This window comes from Callithrix jacchus, chromosome 9 (assembly GCF_049354715.1).
Source record: "Callithrix jacchus isolate 240 chromosome 9, calJac240_pri, whole genome shotgun sequence".
Lineage (NCBI taxonomy): Eukaryota > Metazoa > Chordata > Mammalia > Primates > Cebidae > Callithrix > Callithrix jacchus.
This window is the reverse complement of record NC_133510.1, coordinates 11,563,606-11,583,140: the sequence shown is the minus strand read 5'-3', so window position 1 is coordinate 11,583,140 and position 19,535 is coordinate 11,563,606. Positions and strand designations below refer to the sequence as shown.

Here is a 19,535-nt window from a genome sequence, read left to right as displayed (position 1 = left end):
AATTGAGGGGATAAAGGAAAACTAACCCAAATCAAAGGATTTCCATCAGGTTTCTTATAATAATCAATCAGTATTTAGCAATTCTTTTTTCACATAAATAGGAGAGCCGAGGGAAGAAGTGTCTTTGACCTGATGATGTTAAGCTTGCAATCTGGGTGAAAGAGAACTTGCTGAGAACTCTGGATCTGATACTGAAAAGTTGAAGAAAGCAACATCTTGCTTCTTACCCTTGTGTTTAAGATCATTCGGAACCAAATATGTGACGATCAGGGCTGTGATCTGGTGAACTGGGAGTGATTTATGCCTCCCAGGTGAGTTGACCTGAACCAGTAGGATCCATCATCCTGCTTCAGTTTCTGCACTGGCATTCGTAGTGGTATTTGGTGGAAGTTGGTTCACTTTTGGCTGAAATTGGTGATGTGGGCAGAGCAGGACTAGTTCCATTCTTTTGTCCTCTGTTCTAGCAGTGCTCCGAGGACGCTTCGGAAGACTCATTCTCCAGAGCTGCAGCTGGACTGCCTTAGACATCTGCATTTCTCTGTCTCCGAAATAGGGGACCCAAACAAGAGCATCCTTCTTTTCCCTTGCAGCTCTAAAATTATGTGATTTTTCTTTCACATGCTGAGCGAAATAGTCATCTGAGATGCTGTAGTAGGTTGTGCTTATTGCATCCCACATCTGTGTGGTTCACCTCCATGTTCATGTTATCCAGTGCCAAGACCACCGTTGTGGCCTTGAAGCAGTTGTACACAGTCCACAAACTGCTCAGCCACTTCTCCCAGTCTTCTAAGCAGGCAAAGACTCCTTATCTCTTATATCTAAAATCATTAGGTAGATTTTGATTCCAAGGGTCAGAGCACAGCATGGTAACCAGCAAGCGCTGATCCAAGCACGTATTTCAGCAAGGGATGCTGAGGTGCTTCAGGCCGTCCGTGCACACAGATAGAGGCTTCCCCTGAGCCTCAGGGAGAGCTTTATTTTGCCCATGTCCTATCCCTTCCTGCATCGTATATGTTCATGTTCCTCTGCCACTCCAAATACAACAGCATCTGCTGAGTTCCATTTTCTTCCTTTTGCAAAAAGCAGGCAACCAGCTCTTCCTTCCCAAGAGTAGACAAACCTGGAGTCGAGGGTGCCACATTTGCAGCCTCAATGGCAATTGCTGCGGCTCCCTTATTTCATCGCCTATTAGGATGCACAGGTGGCGCTAAGTGACACAGAGCTCATAAAACATCCCTGCTTCCTGCTCATTTCATGGTTCTGGAGGACAGGCTGTGCACAGGGATGAAGACAAGACTGGAGTAACAAGCAGGGGTGCTGTGGAGTATTTATTTATCCTAAATAAAGAAATAAATGTCTTTTTGGCCACTGCTTTTCCCCATAGTGTAATGCAGTAACGCTGCGGGACTTGTGTACAGGTATGTGTATGCGTGTGTGCATTCACATGTGTGTGTGTGAGTAAGGAACATCCGTCCATCTCTAGCCGTCATGTCTGAGAACAGTTAATAAAAGGTTTGATCTCGTGTGCCTGCAAGTGATCACAAGACAGTTACTGAAGCATTCAAAGAAGCAACGTCTTTCATGTGACTCGTTTTGAAAAAGCTTGAGACTGCTTTCCCAAGGCCATTTCTTAGGAAATACACCGTGGGACATTTTTCCTATAGTTTGCTGTTGTTGATGATCATTGAGAACTTTGTACCCAGAAAGACTCTACACTGTGAGTGTCCCCTGATTGTCCCTCCCCCTTGGCCTGATGAGTGGTATCTGACCTCCAGCTACTTGCTGCAGCAACCCATTCTCTAGCTGAGTGGGCCTGGACTTTCGACAGAATTAACAGCCTGGAAGTGGAGTTCACGCACATTTCTTTTGAGCTGAAAAGAATAGACAAATAGAATGCCACCTTTTAAAACAACCTTCTACGAAACATGGGGGGCAAGTCAGATTTTGTGTAAAGCAGAAAGAGAGAGAAGGCCCGTAATAAAAATTTGAAGTAGATTTGGGAAGTTCCTGAAAATTCTAAAAACTGGTGATCCAAAGCGGGCAGTATTTTTTGTGTGCATTTGAGAGCCCCTTCCCCGTTCCATGGTCCATGCTGGTCCCTTTCAGCATTCCAGGAACCCTGAGCTCCCCTGTGCTAAGCAGCCCCCACGCCTCAGCCCAAAGCCTTGTCCCCTGCCTGACCACACCCCACTTCTTTTGGCCCAGAGTTACAGGATGTCTTGAAGTCACTGAATGGAGTTAGTGTTCGGCAGGACTGGCTCTGTAACTGGTGGGACCTGGTGCAGAATGTAGATATAGGGCCCCTTGTTCAAAAATTACGAAGAATTTCAAGATAACCACAGCAGAACATTAAAACAAACCCATGTTGGCCAGGTGCGGTGGCACACTCCTGTAATCCCAGCACTTTGGGAGGCCGCGGCAGGCGGATTGCTTGAGCTCAGGAGTTTGAGACAAGCCTGGGCAACATGATGAAACCCTGTCTCTACTAAAAATTTAGCTGGGCATAGTGGCGCACGCCTGTAGTCCCATCTACTTGGGAGGCTGAGGCAGGAGAATCGCTTGAACTCAGGAGGCGGAGGTTGCGGTGAGCCGAGATCACGCCATTGCACTCCAGCCTGGGTAACAAGAGGGAAACTCTGTCTCGAAAAACAATAAATAAAAAAAAAAAAAATTAAAAAAATTAGCTGGGGCTGTGGTATGTGCATGTAGTCCTAATTACTTGAGAAGCTGAGATGGGAGGATTGCTTAAGCCCAGGAGGCAGCCAGGGTGACAGAGTGAGACCTTGTCTCAAAAAAATTCTCAGACAAGCACAGGGTCCCTGTGTGACTGATCAGGTCACAGGTCGCACACTCACGAGGCCAGACCCCGGTGCTCAATAGTGTATTTTAGAATAAGCAGGAGTTGGTTTAGTGCTGCCAGACTTGCAGACCAGTCACCGTGAGGGCTGATGGCAGATCCCTGATCTGTGATTGAGAAGGAGGTGTTCAGACAGCCTTACCCGGAGTCTGGGTTCTCTCTCTTTCCTGAAGTTGTTGAGGCTGTGCAGAATGTATGTGTTTAGTGTTTCATCCAGTCTGTTAGGGTAATCAGTGTGATTTCTCTGGCATCTCCAGGACTGGAAGCAGACCAGATCGAATCAAAGCTGCTGAAGCTGCCCATGGACGGGCTAAGCTGCCACCCTGTTAGTGAGGCCGCTGGGGAGAGGGAAGCTGAAGCCTGAGCCACGGGGAGCCATAGACTGGAGTCTGGAATCCATTTGCTCCACGCAGGAGGCCTGCATCTCAAGTCAGGAGGCACTGCCTGGAAATCTAGCATCATATTGATGTCCTTTGGTAAAGGAAATATGGCCCTTGCCCCAAGTTATCTTACAGTCTCTTTGTGCAATATCATGCATATTAAAAATACCAACAAGTGTAGATCCACGAAAGATCTTGATCTTTTAGATCTGGCATGCAGTAGACACAGTGGGCACTCTGTGTAGACATCAGGAGATTTTCTTCCCTGAAGGACAAGCTCCTGTGGCATCTTCCTGCACTGAGATGCAGTCACACGAGCCTGTCTTTCACTCAGCAGGGTTGGCCAGGAAGGACTGGCTGATAAGTAATAAAGTGAACCAGTTTGTAATTTCACAGGGCTCTGAAGGAAGATGCATTTATCTCTGGCCAAGACCAGAGGCCATGTTGTCTCTCCCGGGGAGGAACTTGATGGGTTGTGGCTTCTTTGGGGGGCGCTAGGGCAGAGCCAGGCTTGAGTCTGAGAGAGGCAAGTCCATATATTAAAATCCAGCAAGGGGGGCGGGTCTAGCGCAAGGGGCAGGAAAGAAGCGGGAGTGGAAGGCAGGGATGAGGACTGTTAACAGAGCCTCTGCCTCCTTCCTTCCTCTTCCCTCACACTGGCTCTTTTGGCCATTTCCCTCACTGAGATAGGAAGCGGTCCTGTGGTGATGCCAAGGGCACGGGCTTCTGCTCTCCGGGCTCTGGCACAATCATTGGCTCTGAGTCATCCGGGAAGGAAAGGCATCTTTTACCACCCCCTCTCCCACTGTGGCCTCAGGCTCCCACCATGCAGGAAATGCCTGGTCTCCCACAAATCAGAAGCTGTAAACAGGACTGGTGGCCATTCATACAGATTTGGCAAAGGATGAGAAGCTGTGGGTTATTGGTATCAGTGATTACAGAAGGGGAAGGAGTTGATATCGGAAGATACGAGATGTCTTCTGAGGGGCTTCTGAGGATGCTATTAGCATGTTCAGGCACAGCCTTAATCTTTAAAAGTCACAAAGAGTCGTCAGCACAGTCATTTCCCTAATAAGCCTTGAGAGTCCTGTCAAAGACAGTTCTGGATGGAAGTAAGAAACCATTGAGGCTGCGTTGTATGGTGGAAACAGCATAGTTTTTAGGGAGAGGCAAAGGCAACTCTGTGTTGAGCTCTTAGCTCTGACATTGATGAATTCAGATTTAAATTCCTCTAGCCTCAGTTTCCCTGTCTGTAAAATCAGGATAAATACTTCTTACTCAAGGCCAACAAAAACAAGCAATGGGGTAAAGGACTCCATATTCATAAATGGTGCTGGGATAGTTGGCTAGCCATATGCGGTAGAACAAAACTGGATTCTTACCTTTCACCATATAAGAAAATTAACTCAAGATGGATTAAGTCAAAATCTAAGGCCTCAAACTATAAAAATCCTAGAAGAAAACATAGGAAACACCCTTCCTGACATTAGCCGTGGCAAAGAATTTTTGGCTAAGCCCCCAAAAGCAATTGCAACAAAAACAAAAAATCGACAGGTGGGAACTAGTGAAACTAAAGAGCTTCTGCGCAGCAAAAGAAACTATCGACAAACAGCAACTTACAGAATGGGAGAAAATATTTGCAACTATTCATCCAACAAAGGTCTAATATCCAGAATCTATAAGGAACTTAACAGGCGAAAAAAAAAACAAAAACCAAAAAACAAACTATTAAAAAAAACAAGCAAAGGGCATGAACAGATACCTCTTAAAAGAAGACATACAAGCAGCCAATAAACATAGGAAAAAATGCTCATCATCACTAACCATCAGAAAATGCAAATCAAAGCCACAGCAACGTACTTTCTCACACCAGTCAGAGTGGCTCTTATCAAAAAGTCAAAAAACAACATGCTGGTGAGGCTGTGAAGAAAAGGGGACACTTACACACTATTGGCAGAAATGTAACTTAGTCCAGTCATCGTAGAAAGAAGTTCGGAGATTTCTCAACTTAAAACAGAGCTACCATTCAATCCGGCAATCCCATTACCGGGTGTATATCCAGTAAATAGAGGAAAAATAGATCATTATACCAAAAAGACACATACACTTGAATGTTCACTGCCGTGCTGTTCACAGAATCAAAGACATGAAATCAACTGAGGTGCCCATCAACAGTGGATTGGATTTGTTTTAATTGGGTACATACACACCATGGAATACTATGCAGCCATAAAAAGGAATGAAATCATGTCCTTTACAGCAACATGGGTAACCATACTGGAAGAGCTGGAAACCATAATCCAAGCAAATGAATGCAGGAACAGAAAGCCAGATACTGCATGTTCTCACTGATAAATGGGCACACGTCGAGCACGCATGAACATAAACATGGGAGCAATAGACGCTGTAGACTGCGAGAGGGAGGAGGAAGGCGGGGTGATGAGGCAGAAACCACCTTTTGGGTACTGTGCTCACTACCTGGATGTAAGATACCCATGTAACAAACCTGCACACGTAAACCCTATGTCTAAAATAAAAGCCGGAAAAGAAAAATTTCCCCAATTGTGCTAGAATTAAGCAAAATACTATTTCTAAGATATCCAGCAGAAGGTCTGGCAGCCTAGCATATAATAGGTGCCTAATGAACACTAGTTTTCTTATGAGAGTAAAAATTAATATGTACATATTCAGTTAGGTCATAGAAAGTTGGAGTGGTGGGAAAAGTCAGCTGTTAAAATGCTGTGGGATCACTTTTGAGCCTTTTCACCTGTGATCAAAGTTGTCCATCACCCTGGCCTTTTAGGTATCTTAGGTTACCTCTATGGAAATTCTAGAATTTTAACATTATGCTTCTGTTCCCTTGCAGACTGGGCTGTCACTATAAAGTTAGGCTGACTTGACTGTATTTGATAATTAGGGGCTGGGAGAGCATGGAAAATTGAAGACATAGATAATCCCTGTGTCTTGTTTTAGCCAGTAATAATTCTTCTCCCACCAAGTCTTTATCAGAACTGCTAACAAGGAGAAAAATCGACTGGTTTGAGTTTCCTCACCTTTTATCCTCAGTCGAGGTGCTAATGAACAGTGAAATGGCCAAAAGGCGAGCAGCTCCAGGGAGGAGAAGCAGGAGGCTCAGATAATCCACCAACTGGGTAATCGCTTTGAATAACTGAATTAAGTCCAGCAAAAGGTACCGACAAATTTACCTCCTAGGCATTGTTGGAAGTTAAATTAACACATTGGAAGCCAGAGCTTTCTTTTAAGTTTGATTTTTAATCTAATGTTGGATATTTTGGGACAGTGCAGCCTATTAAATCTGCTAACTCGTGTTCAGATGTCATGAAGGAGTTAAACCATTCTAAGAATATTCAAGGCCTCTTCTAACCTTTCTATGTCAAAGAATAAAGTCAGAGAAGCCACATTGATTCCTCTGAAAATTAAGCGAATTGAAGTTGCTCACCCAAGCCCCAGTTGTAGGCCAGGCCCTAGACTTAGAGAAATGGACAACCCAAATATTTGGACCTTTGCTCATTGCCAGGTGAGGCCAGTTCTGGGGAGGAAGTGGTGTTTTCTTGTCTGCCTTAACTTAGCCATTGTAAGTTATTAATGTAATGGTGCTCAAACCCTGCTGTTCCTCAGAATCACCTCAAGGTCTTTTAGAAACAGTTGCTGGGCCCTTCTCTGAGTTTCTGATTCGGTAGGACTGGGGTGGGACAAAGAATTTGCAAATCTGAGAGGGTCCCGGTTCCAGAGACCACACTTTAAGAACCACAGGTGAAATCAGTGAGAAGCGGAGCTCTGAAGTCAGACTGTCTGGGCTTGAGTCTCAGCTCTCTGACTTGGCAGTTATGTGACTGGGTAGTTTACAGTTTACAGAATCTCGTCGTACACCAGTTTTCTCATTTGTAATATCTCACAGGGTTGTGAGTGCTGAAAGAATTACAGTGTGATAAGCCCTTAGAATACTGCCTGCTGTATGGCAAGTGTGCATTGCGGTTAGGGTGACACAATTAGAGGCTCTCTAACAATGAATATAATGACTAACATTTTTTGAGCACTTACTGTGGGCCAGAGATTGACTCATCCTTTGCAAGGATGCTCACATTTAATGCCCGCAACTCTCCCTCCGTCCTTTCCCATGTCCTGCCTGACTTCTTTCACTTTCTCTCAATTATTCCTTCTCTCCCTTCCATTCTTTCTTGCTCTTCAGAAGCTGTGTTGGGACAAAATTAATAACATTCTAAATGAAAAAGAAAATGTACATTGGTTATAAAGTGTGACCTTTATGAGGTTTTTCAGGGCTGTTCACTTGTTCTTACCTTTGTATTCCAGTGTGGTACCTGGCACACAGTAGGAGTTTGGTGAACATTAATTACTTGACTCCGGTTATCCTTACCAATCAAACAGGGTTTATCCATCAGGGCTCCCTTCTTTGTCCTATCCCGGCTTCTCCTTGACCAACCCATGGGTAAGTTTGACCTCTGCCCCTTCCTTTCCCCAACTGCAGGGATGCACACAGCACAACAAGGTGGCATCACCAATCATTGGGAAAGCTTTTATTTCACTAGCTTCTACCTGGACCACCCATCAAAATCTTTAAAACAAGTATTCCCGGGGACAAGGCCAGGTGTCCTTGAGAGTCCCCAGGAAGTGTATAAGAGCCTTGGTCTGGGAGGGTGGAACCTGCACTCCCAAGGGTGCCCAGAGGGAGAACAGGGCCTTCAAAGCCACTCTGTGTTCTCCGACCCAGTGCAATAGCGGCACACGCCTTCCCCAGCCCCTGACCTGAGCGTGCTGTATGTTAGCTCTCCTAACTCTTGGTCTCGTTAGGGAAGTTGGTTGTCAAGTACTGCCCAGTTACAGTTGGTTTAAACTCTCTACTAAAGGATGGTAAGCAGGTCAGCTGCCTGAGTCTCCGGTTACTCTTGCAGCTCAGGTTTCCCCTTGACAGGTCATGACAGGGGCTACTTTTGCACCATTGATGTGGCCAGGGCTCACAGCAAGGTTTAAGGTTTCCATGCGCTGCCTTCTTGGCACGCAGGTCTCAGAGAAAGGGGTATAGTTTGGGAGGAAGCTGCAAGGCATGTTCGTGGATCTTTAGTATTTTGAGCCGATCACGTGGAGTGGGTCTGTGTCTGTCAGCACCAGGAGACTTGATAGTTAGGGGAGAATCTGTAAGCCATGTGATTCTCCAGGGTCCATTTCCTCAGTGTTTCTCTTTGCTTGCCCTGTGGCTGAATATTGAATGAACTTTGATTGAGGGTCTGCTGAGTGCCGGTTCCTCAGCTAGACTAGCAGGAAAGGGGGATAGGATACAAAGACAAATAAGGCCTCGTCTTCAGGAAGCCTGTATTTCTGCTCTGTGTATCAGAAGAGGGTTGAGTTGGTGACAAGAATAAAGAGTGGAGGGGAGTGGGGGACTGAAAAATAACAAGCCTTAGAGAAGTAGGAATAAAGTGTTAACTTGAGAAAATTGTTTACGATATTTGTAGTACCTCTGTCTCTAGATAAGAGGCTTTTCTGACCGTGTGGTCCATGCACGAGACCCTTGTAGGTTTCCCAAATCTCTCTGGACTGGGTGTTCTGTATTAACATGAAATTGTAGGGCAGACCCTGAAGAGATCACAACAGAGTGTCGGTTGTGGCTATCCAGTGTCCGTACACGTAGGTCTTATCCTCCTGCCCTGGGCTTCCCCAAATTTGCATTTGGGAAGTCTGTAGTTTGATGAGTGTCTGTTTCTTTGATCGTGAACCTACAGCCGTCCCACTTCCCTGCGCATTTCCCCATCAGCTTCACCTCGGGTTGCGGCACGTCTTTTCTCCAGAACCTGTTCCCTGAGAGGAATCTGCAGGGAGCTCTTAAGACTCCTCTTTCTTTTTAGCTTTTGTTTTTCTGCTCAACTTCTAGTCTAGTGCTAAGTACTTACATGTCATGTTGTGAATATGTCTGCGAATGGTCAGAATTCCAAATTTTAGTTGTAAGAAAATTATTTTATTGTGCAGTGTGCATGGCTCAAAATGAGAGAAAAGCCACTGACAAAGACCTGGCAGTCCTGAGGTTTCTCGGAATGTTCTTTGCTTTAATAAATGTCGACCTGTTTTGTAGCAGACCAGGTTGGAGTTGCCTTTTTGCCTGATGTTTCAACAAAGTTAAGTGCATTGAAGATCTATCTCAAAGGCAATGTATATTTTAAAAATTTCAGAATCCTGTTCTGGGGCTGAATTATGGCTTCTTCCTTTCCCATAGGATTTACATACACGCTCATCTGTATTATTTCGAGTGTTGCTGCTCCTGTGTTATTTCTAGTGTAGTTTGGATGTTTCTCTCCCCAAACCTCATGCTGAGATTTGATCCCCAGTGTTGGAGGTGGGGCCTAATGAGAGGTGTGTGGCTCATGGAGGTGGAGCCCTCTTGAGTAGAGTACTGTCCTCCCTGCAGTGGGGTGAGTGATGAGTTGGTTCTCACAGGAGCTCATTTCTAAAAAGAGCCTGGTACCTCACCCTACCTTGCTTCTTCTCTTGCCACGTGATCTCTGCACACGCTGGCTCCCCTCACTTTCTGCCGTGAGTGGAAGCAGCCTGAGACCCTCACCACAAGCGGATGCCAGGGCCATGCTTCCTTTAGAGCCTGTAGAACTGTAAGCCAGATGAACCTCTTTTCTTTGTAAATTCCCCAGCCTCAGATATTCCTTCCTGGCAATACAACATTACTAAGACAGTTAACTTCCTCCAGTTTCTTCAAGGGTAGGCAAGAATTGTGTCGTAGCCATTTCTACATCCAGCTGTGTATCCACAGTGCCTCTTATATTTGTCAGATAATATGTACTAAAAAAATGTTTATGTACTGGAGAAATACACTCAAGAAATGAGCAAATGAATGGATAACTTGGCTCATGAGAATTCTTAAGGGCATTTGAAATGGCAAGGGGTATGTTTGGAAGACGTAGTGTAAAGAGCTGAAGGAAAAGGGGACACCAACTGTCTTCAGAACCCATGGGTCATTTCCTCAGGAAACAGTACCAGATATTCTTGGACGTGGGGAAATGATCTACTCATTCAGTAGCCCATGCCACAGATAATTTTGTGAACCCACTATGCACTTAGCTCATACAGTAGATAGTAAAAATGAAATGGCAGGATTCCTTCATAGTCTACGTGGGGAGACACTATAAATACACGAATAACTTAAAAGTACAGGGACAGGGCTGGGCACAGTAGCTCACACCTGTTATTGTAACACTTTGGTAGGGCAAAGCAGGATTGCTTGTGCCTAGGAATTCAAGACCAGCCTCGCAACATAGTGAAACCCCAAATCTAGAAAAAACAATTAGCCAGTTGTGGTGGCACACCTAGAGTCCCAGCTACTTGGCAGGCTGAGGTGGGAGGATTGCTTGAGCCCAGGAGTTCAAGGCTGCAGTGAGCCATGATCACACCCTCCGTACTCCATCCTGGGTGACAGAGCCAGACCCTGTCTTTAAAGAAGAAAAATACAGATTATTTCAGGATTGAGATACGAGTACTTAACGCTAGGGAGCCATGGATACACACATACAACTTCATTTCATCTGCGCAGCCTTTCAAGATAGGTGTCTTTATCTCCAGTTGACAGGTGAGAAAACCGAAGTTTGGGACCAAGTCACTTGTGCAAATCACACAGCCAGGATTTGAATCTGAGTCTGCAGCGGTTCAGAGAAAGGGTACAGTGGCTCTAATGTTAGGGAGGAGACATTGTCTGTATTGTGGGGTTAGGTGAACCGCAGCTGGAACACCAGCATGCAGAGGACTTGCCTTTTAGCTCTGAGGAGGTCGCCTGCTCTTGCAGATCTATAAACAACCACCCTGGATTGCAAGCCATTGAATGGGGAGTTTGTCTGGCTCCCAGAAGAGAGCACAGTACAGGAGGAACCTTACATAATGCAGACATCCCAGGCATCCCGCAGGCTGGCGCAAGCCAACCGCATACCTCACAGACCCAGCTTTTGTTGTGTAGGCACTGTGGTGTAAACACCATCCTTGAGGGTCCTCTTGCTCCTGGTGGCAGCGTGCCAGGGAGCTTTCTGCTCTCTTTGTGGTATCTGTTCCCTTCCATCATTGTGCATTGCTTTGTTCCTCATCTCCCTCATTGGTGTCACTGTGAAGTCACTTGAGGGGCATAATCATCTTTAAAAAAGACTCAGAAGAGAAGAAATAAGACCTGAGAAAACAGAGCCTTTAGCCTTTTTGGAGCTGGTTTTCTAGTTCAGAGGCTCGATGAAAAGTGTGAAGGGAATGGGCCTGTGATGTACATGGTCATGAAAGTGACTGTACGGGCTGCGTGACAGGTGGGGAAGAGGCCTAAGGACTTGGTGACCCATAGGTGTGTGCCCCTCCGGTGATTCCATGGGAGGAGGCCCCTGTGGGAGAAAATGGCTCCTCTTTTTTTTTTGTTTTTGAGACAGAGTCTCACTTCGTTGCCCAGGCTGGAGTGCAGTGGTGCGATCTTGGCTCACTGCACCCACCACCTCCTGGGTTCAAATGATTCTCTTACCTCAGCTTCCCAAGTAGCTAGGATTACACACACCACCACCCATGGCTAATTTTTATAATTTTAGTAGAGATGGGGGTTTTACCATGTTGGCCAGGCTGGCCTCGAACTCCTGAACTCAAGTAATCTGCCTGCCTTGGCCTCCCAAAGTATGGGATTGTAGGCATGAGCCACCACTCCCCAGCTTCCCCTTCCTATAACACTTGCTGGGCTTCAGTTTGTGGGCCTTAGGTCAAGGCTTCTGTCACCTGTCTACTGCTCCTTCAAGCTGGCTGTTTATTCAGCACAGAGCAGCAAATTAGGGGTAGATTATGCCGTGACAAGTACTTTCATACCTCCCGTGAGAACAGTCTATCCCAGGGGTCCCCAGCCCCCAGACCATGGACCAGCACTGTCCATGGCCTGTTAGGAACTGGGCCGCACAGCAGGAGGTGAGTGGCGGCAAGCAAGCATGACCCCCTGAACTCCACCTCCTGTCAGATCTGCGGCAGCATGACATTCTCGTAGGAGCAGGAACCCTATTGTGAATTGCACATATGAGGGGTCTAAGTCATATGATCCTTACAAGAATCTAATATAAATGCCATGCTCTTGAATCATCCTAAACCTTCCCCCTGCCCCCAGTCCGTGGAAAGATTGTCTTCCGCAAAACCAGTCCCTACTGCCATAAAGGTTGGGGACTGCTTGTCTATGCCTTAAAAAAAACTTAGGTCGGCCGGGCGCGGTGGCTCAAGCCTGTAATCCAAGCACTTTGGGAGGCCGAGGTGGGTGGATCACGAGGTCAAGAGATCGAGACCATCCTGGTCAACATGGTGAAATCCCGTCTCTACTAAAAATACAAAAACTTAGCTGGGCATGGTGGCATGTGCCTGTAATCCCAGCTACTCAGGAGGCTGAGGCAGGAGAATTGCCTGAACCCGGGAGGCGGAGGTTGTGAGCCGGGATCGCGCCATTGCACTCCAGCCTGGGTAACAAGAGCGAAACTCTGTCTCAAAAAAAAAAAAAATTAGGTCCATTTACCTTGCAGTTATAGAGGAGGCAAGGCTGGCCTTGAGGAAATCTACCTTAAAAATCCCCTTCAAGTTAAGATTTGTGACATGAGCTTCACTACTGAATTGGATGGTAGACATCTATAATTAAAGGAAACCATTTAGACTTTGTTGTTCATTAAATATTTGAACCACCTAAAAATATTAAAAAAAAAGAAAAAATCGAGCCTTTTTACATAGTTTTCAGTCACCTGTATCTGACGTCAAGTCTTTAGCCATGTACCCCCATGGCTGTTCCATAGTTCTCAATGTGTATTTACAGTTCTTTAGCATTATTTAATATCAAAATAATAATATATACTATTGTAGGTTGGGCTTTATAGCTTACAAAACACTTTGACACACATTCTTTGTTATTTTTGATGGCTCGGTGACATATTGAACTGAAGCAACAGTTTACGGCTAATTCTAAATTGGGCTCTGCTCAAGTGTGAGAAAGCGTGACAGTCAACATGGATTAGCTTGAGCCTTATCACCATTTCCTGCTCGGGCAGGTAAGATCTGCTAAAGGAAGGAACCGTTGCCAAGTGGCCAGGTGTGCCAGTTTGTGGCTTAGAAGGGGCAGCTGTCGGTTGAACTTTGCCCATGTTTTCAGGATTTTATCTCAACTCCTGAGTAGTCTCCTCTAGGTGGGAGCGCTGGGATGGAAGCCCTGTTCAAAGGCTTTGTGCCTTTAACTGAAGAATCTTTTTGAAGGCCCTCAGGGCTGCCCGGCAGCCATCGGGGATCAGGCCCGGAAGTGGGCTGCTGTGTGGTAGATGTGCCTTCACGTCTCACACATGGACTCTCCCAGAATCTGAGAGCGTTGCTCCCTAGGTCAACTACGTTATGATTAATGGAAAGGAGATGTTGACAGGAACAGCCAGTTTCCCTGTACTGTTGGGTATGACTGCTGGCAATTGGATGATTCCTTCCTTAACCTTGAAGCAATCTCAGTTTGACTGACTCACACTGTGGGGAAGACAGTGACCTTTGAACTCTTGATTCAATACAGTCTTGACCTTGGTTAGATGCTATCTTGACCTCTGGATAAAACTGTACCCTGCATTACTATTTTATTGATTGTTCTCTCAACAAAACAACTGGTATCTTTAAAAAAAAAAAAAAGCTATCTTACATGTCAGAAGTAGAAGGTCATCTCTTCTGTAGTGAAAAAATAACTATTTTCCCCGTGGTGTGCTGAATGCACAGGTAGAAGCAGGTAGACCAGCTGTCCTGGGTTTTATTCCTAGGTCTTTTTTGCTGATTCACAAAGACATTAATTTATTTCTACCACGTTTTCTAGGTCTGCAAAATAGAAAGGGGAGTTCATGAGCATCTATGCGTTACCGGGGGATTTTTCTGTGCAAGCGAAAATTATGGATGCAGCCAGAGGCCTTGCTTTAAGGGGTGCACTTTACTCCCTCTGGAAAGAGGCCAGTAGTAATGAGAGAGACACAGCGCATTTGACTCTAACCTTACTTTTGACAGCTCTTCCTCCACTGTCCTTAAAAAACACACCTCACCATTTAAAAGACCAGCAGCAGGCCTTCAGCAGAGCCCCTGGTCTAGGCAGCCTTTGCAGGCCTCTGGGATTGTGGTGAGAAAAGCCTATCCCTCTCTTATTTCCTGGTATCTTCACATTTTAGAGGTGTCCGGAAAGAATGGTGGCAGAAAAGCAGCATAACCTGCTTGACAAGTCCTGTACAAACAGAAGTCCAATGAGGCTGCTGGTCTGAGGTTGCCAAGCTCAAAGAAGCCAATTGTAGTGTGCCCAAAGGTACAAGTCACCAAGGCCCCGGAGAGCTCCAAGGAAGCCTGTGCAAACGCAGGATGCGGAGTTCCAAGGACAGGACATCCAGTGTAGCCCAGGAGAGAACCTCGGTCCGTGACTGTGGACTGTCTGCTGAGGGAGCCATGTTGCAGGGCGGACATCTGACAGTTGTCCCTGCTCTGCAAACCTGCGACCTCATCTTACAGGTGCAGAGAATGGTATTGGCAACACTCTCCACCGCAGAATGTGGGCGGACTTCTGAGCTGGATTTGATTTTCCTCTTTTGCTCCAAAGAGTACAGCAATCCACCCTTTAGAGCAGAAGTAGAGGAACGGAAGACTTTGCCACGGCCCAAGGCCCCTCGGTGGGCTGCGTTTCCCCTTCCCTAAAATATTATAATGTTCAAGTTATGCCTCCAGGAGACCAGAGACACATGTTTCCCAAATGTGTGTACAGGTGGCTTCCAGCTGTTTCTGTGAGTAGGGACCCAGTGGCATGCTCCCCAGTGTAACCCCCTCGGCTTCGTATCCCCTCTACTCGATTCTAGGCCGAGCCCCTCCAGTGTATTTGGTGACCCAGAAAAGGTGAAGGTGAGGCTGCGTTTTGTAGCACTGCTCTTTGTGAATGGGAAGTGCTGCTGGGGAGAAATGATTTTAAGTGTGAGCTTTTCTATTAGGGCTCTCTCTCCACTGCAGTGAGGAGACATGAGTAAGTCTAGAAGGGCAGTTTTTGGTCTTTAGGATGCTGTGATATATGAAATATAAGTATGTCCTCCTTCTTCAGTGTTGTATCGTCAGCACCTAACACAGTATTTAGTGAAAGCAAAAATGTCTGTATTGAACATACAGCGAGGTGGCTGAGTAAGTCAGTGCTACTAAAGTGCAAGCGTTTGTCTTTTCCAATCATGGTTTTCTCCGTACTCAAAATTCCTTGTAGTAAGAATGTAGGATGCTTACGGAGAAAAGTCAGTGTTGTTTGTTTCCCCATGATATTTATATATAAAAGCAAGAGCTTATTAAACTTTTAGAAGTCTTTGGAGGTTTGAAATTTCTCACTGTTATTCTTAAGAAGAGAAGACAGAGAATAATTTTTTTTCTGTCTTCTTGGCCTTTAAGGAAAAGCGAATTTCAGAAAAACATGGGACGGAACAGGAAGCGTTTACAGGTTTAGCCATGCTTGTTAGGGCTGGAGAAGCCCCACCGCCTTCCCATACTGTTTCTTTCATGAACTTAACACTTCCTACATTGAGAACACCTTCCTCCCCAAGGGCTCAAACCCTTTTTTAGTCATTAATTTTCATCTTGCTTCTTTTCTTAAAAAATTAAAATGTTAACTACCATTTAGCTGGTATTCTACTAGCTAAAACTTCCAGCTAAATGCATTTTGTCTGTCTGGGTGTATTAGGTCAGTTGAGAATGTGACCCTCCTGAAGGCAGTGGGGTCACCAGCTTGTCCCCAGTTTCCCTGGGACTTTCACAGTTTTCAGGGATTTTCCCTGAAAATCTCACGTCCCAGGAACCTTTTCAGTCCCGGACAGACCAGCGTGATTGGTCACCCAAAAAGGCGCCCAGTTCAGGTAGCTCTGCGTAAAGGGAAGATGTTCCCCGCGCAGTCCTTACCTTAAATCTAGCCGACTACCTTAGAACGGACCCAGACAGCAGTGTGTGCATGACTCGGTGCAAATCTTTAACATGCCCTGGTCGAAGACGACACTGAGCACCCAGCCACGGAACAAGTGCAGCTGGAGATAGTAGAGATGTCTCTGCAGAGGAACATTTCTGGTTTCTTGGTTTTTTTTTTTTGTCTACCCCTTTCCCCTTTATTGCTCTGTATGGTGAAAAACGAAAACAAGAACTGATAACTACTACCTGATTTCCGAAACAAGAAGTGTGATCTCAGATATTTCTGTTGATCTCAGGTTTTTCATCTGAAAAATGAGGATCCTGGTCTGCATTTCTAAGGCCCCTTCCTGCCCAAACTTACCGCAAGGAAAGAAGCTGGAAGTAGAAAGCAGGAGAGGTCAAAAAGAAAATGGATACATCTTCTTTAGTAAGCTCTACTCACAGAAGGACGTTGTCCTTCAAGTACAAACCTTTTCACATACTTGGGGCGTTTCCCCCCACTGTATTCCACCCCATCTTTTCTGCGATCGCGTACCGTGTCATTTGAATGTGCTGCTTCATCAGGGTTGGGGGCTGCCTCCGTGCTCCAGCCTGGCCACATCCAACACACAGACACCCCGTCCTCCTCCTGCCTTTAGAGGACTTAGAACAACCATTGCTCTGAAAGTACCCTGTCACCGAGCCTCAGTATGTGACCTGGATGTCAGAAGATCCTCTCTTTTATTTAAATTGCCCAATTCCAGCTCTGTAATCATCATCTTAAATGTGGAAGTTAAAAAAAAAATCTTTCTAGTAAATGTTCTATTATCTTCCTCAGGTCCACAGCGCCGCTTTCATTCTTACTCCTCATTTTGGGGTGAAAGTGTAGAAAGATCATGACTTTAGCATCTGACGTACTTTGCTTCAAATTCTAGCACCACTGGACACTGGGAAGCCTGTTCTTTAACCTCTCCCGGACTCTGTTTCTCCACTGATGAAACAGAAACATACGGTATGTTAAGTGTCTGGCACATGGAAGGTACTCAGCATGTAAATATTAACCACTTCATTTCTCCTTAGCCTTTCAAGCCCCGGCACCGTATTTTCTGACGTATCATCCTGTTTTCATCCTTTCTCCTCTGTTCAATTCCAGAGGTTACGGAACAGGTGTCAGTTGCAGGTAAAGGAGAGTAAGTGCACAGTGAGTGGGTGCTGAATGAGTAATCACAGCCGGCTCTCATTCTGACAACTCATACGAAGCCATGCTTCCCCTGAATATTTATGGAAATAAGTGGGAAAAAGGATCTTTAGCAAAGATCCAGTAACCTCAATGCAGGGAATGAAATGTGTTTAGTATTAGAGCAATTCCATTTCCGTACGGCTACCAATACACATACCCACAGACCCTGTTTAACAATACTGGAGAGTTGACTTGTAAAGCCAGGTGAAACTGAAGCTGACAGATGGCCCTCTGTACTGATTTTGTAAAACCAGCAGGAAAACCTCTGCTCAGCAGACCACTTGATGTTTTAGTTGTAGTCGCTAACGTGTTAATCAAAAGAAGCAAATACATGTTGTTCCCTTGAGAAAACGTGGGTCGTGGTGTCACAGAAATTACCTTGAGTTACTTCTCCTGGGGTGTTTATCTAATCTAGGTACATGGATCATCTGACTGTGGCAGGAGACGCAGACCTGGCAGTGGCTGCCTCTTCTGCAGCATCTTTATAGGAATTGGATCTTTGGATTCTGTTTTCCCATTTTCATTCTGTTTCCTCCCTGCTTAAAAAACAAGACAGGTTGCAGAGGTGCTTGAAAGTCATATAAACTGTGTAGTAGGTAATAGTCGTACGTGTGCGTTGTATCTTTTATCATATATGTAATTATGTGATAGCTTGAGCCTAGCACAGGTGGAGCTGCTGAGCCACCTCAGACAGGACCACTTCTGGGCTGGACGCAGTGGCTCATGCCTGTAATCCCAGCACTTTGGGAGGCTTGCTTGATGGGTGGATTGCTTGAGCTCAGGAGTTTGAGACCAGCCTGGGCAACATGGCGAAACCCCGTCCTTACAAAAAAATACAAAAATTAGCTGTGTGTGGTGGTGCTCACCTGTGGTCTCAGCTACCTGGGGACTGAGACAAGCTAAAAAAAATAGAAAAAGAAGAAGTGGCCACATCTGTATGTCTGTACATAGCTATGCCCTTAAGATTTACCACAGTGCTGGTACTGGGGCTTTGGTCATTGGTGTTTAGGAAGCTCTCTATGCTCCAGGCACTATGCTAAAATCTCCCTTAATCCTCAGAATCTTAAGCCGTAGGGCTGGTGTCGCCATTACTCCATTTTATAGATGAAGAAACTGAGGTTTGGGGAATTTAAGTACATTGTACAAAGTCACACAGTAAGTGCCAGAGCCAACATGCAAAATAAGCCTGGATGCTCCTAAGCCGTAGGCCTTAACCACGATGCTACCCTGCTCAAAAATATCTTTAGAGCTGAATGAAGACATCCAAGGAAAAGGGAAGCATGGTCCCTAATGGTCTTTTGTGAGGGTAATATGAAACCTTTTGTCTCTTTAAAATGTCATGGAAGTGAAACTTGAAAGGCTCTGTTCTTTATCTTCTACTTACTAAGAATGGGCAAAATGTCTTGGTAATTTGTGACATGTGTCCCAAAGGTAGCAAGATGGCCTTTTTTACTAATTCTAGGTACTGCTCCCAAACCTCGTATTTCCTTCACTTCCATGTGTACCAGGGTTTACCTGCTACTTAGCCCACCTACCCCACTATACTTGTCTGTAGACCCACCAACATTCACATTTCAGCAGAGGTACCTCTGCTGAAAGCACGTCTCAGGGTAGAACAGGGTCACAGACCCCCAATTGTATAAACCTTTGGCTTCTTGATGTCTGGAAGTTCTGGTTATGGGAGTTGGCCTTTGGCGAGATCATCGGGGAGATCAGTGTGTGGCACCTAGGGTCATTTCTTGAATAGTACAAGTTGAGGCTGAAAAGCAGACACCCACGTAAGTGTTGTCTCTTTTAGAGTTTGAAAAGTTGTCACCCTAATAAACAAACCGCTTAATTGAATTGAATTGGAGAAAAGATCTATACTTTGCTATCAGTAGGCTCTGGGTTCCAGGCCTGGCTTGTCACTTATTAACATTATGTATGTTACATAATATTGCTGAATCCCAAGTTTTTAGTCTTTGAAATGAGAATTTAAATGTCACCCTTGTTTTGGTTGCTGGGAAGTTTAAAGAAACAATGTATGTGCCTGTCACATACCAGTTGCCAGTAAATGATTGTTTCTTTTCCTTTTCCCTTAAGGAAGTTCTCTTCCCCTCTAGACTATAAGCTCCTTAAAGAAGATAGAGGT

The 19,535-nt window shown here is 45.4% G+C and overlaps 1 protein-coding gene across 5 annotated transcripts in view; it reads left to right on the top strand.

Moving 5' to 3' along the window:
- The window catches only part of ETV6 (ETS variant transcription factor 6), a 257,591-nt gene that overhangs the window by 70,856 nt on the left and 167,200 nt on the right, over positions 1–19,535 (top strand). For 2 of the 5 annotated variants that reach the window (XM_017975823.4, XM_078338299.1), the window contains exon 2: positions 3,115–3,333. The exons of the other annotated variants lie outside the window; for them this stretch is intronic. The gene's annotated coding sequence lies outside the window, so the exon portion shown is untranslated. The remainder of the gene's footprint in view (positions 1–3,114; positions 3,334–19,535) is intronic. 5 annotated transcript variants of the gene reach the window in all.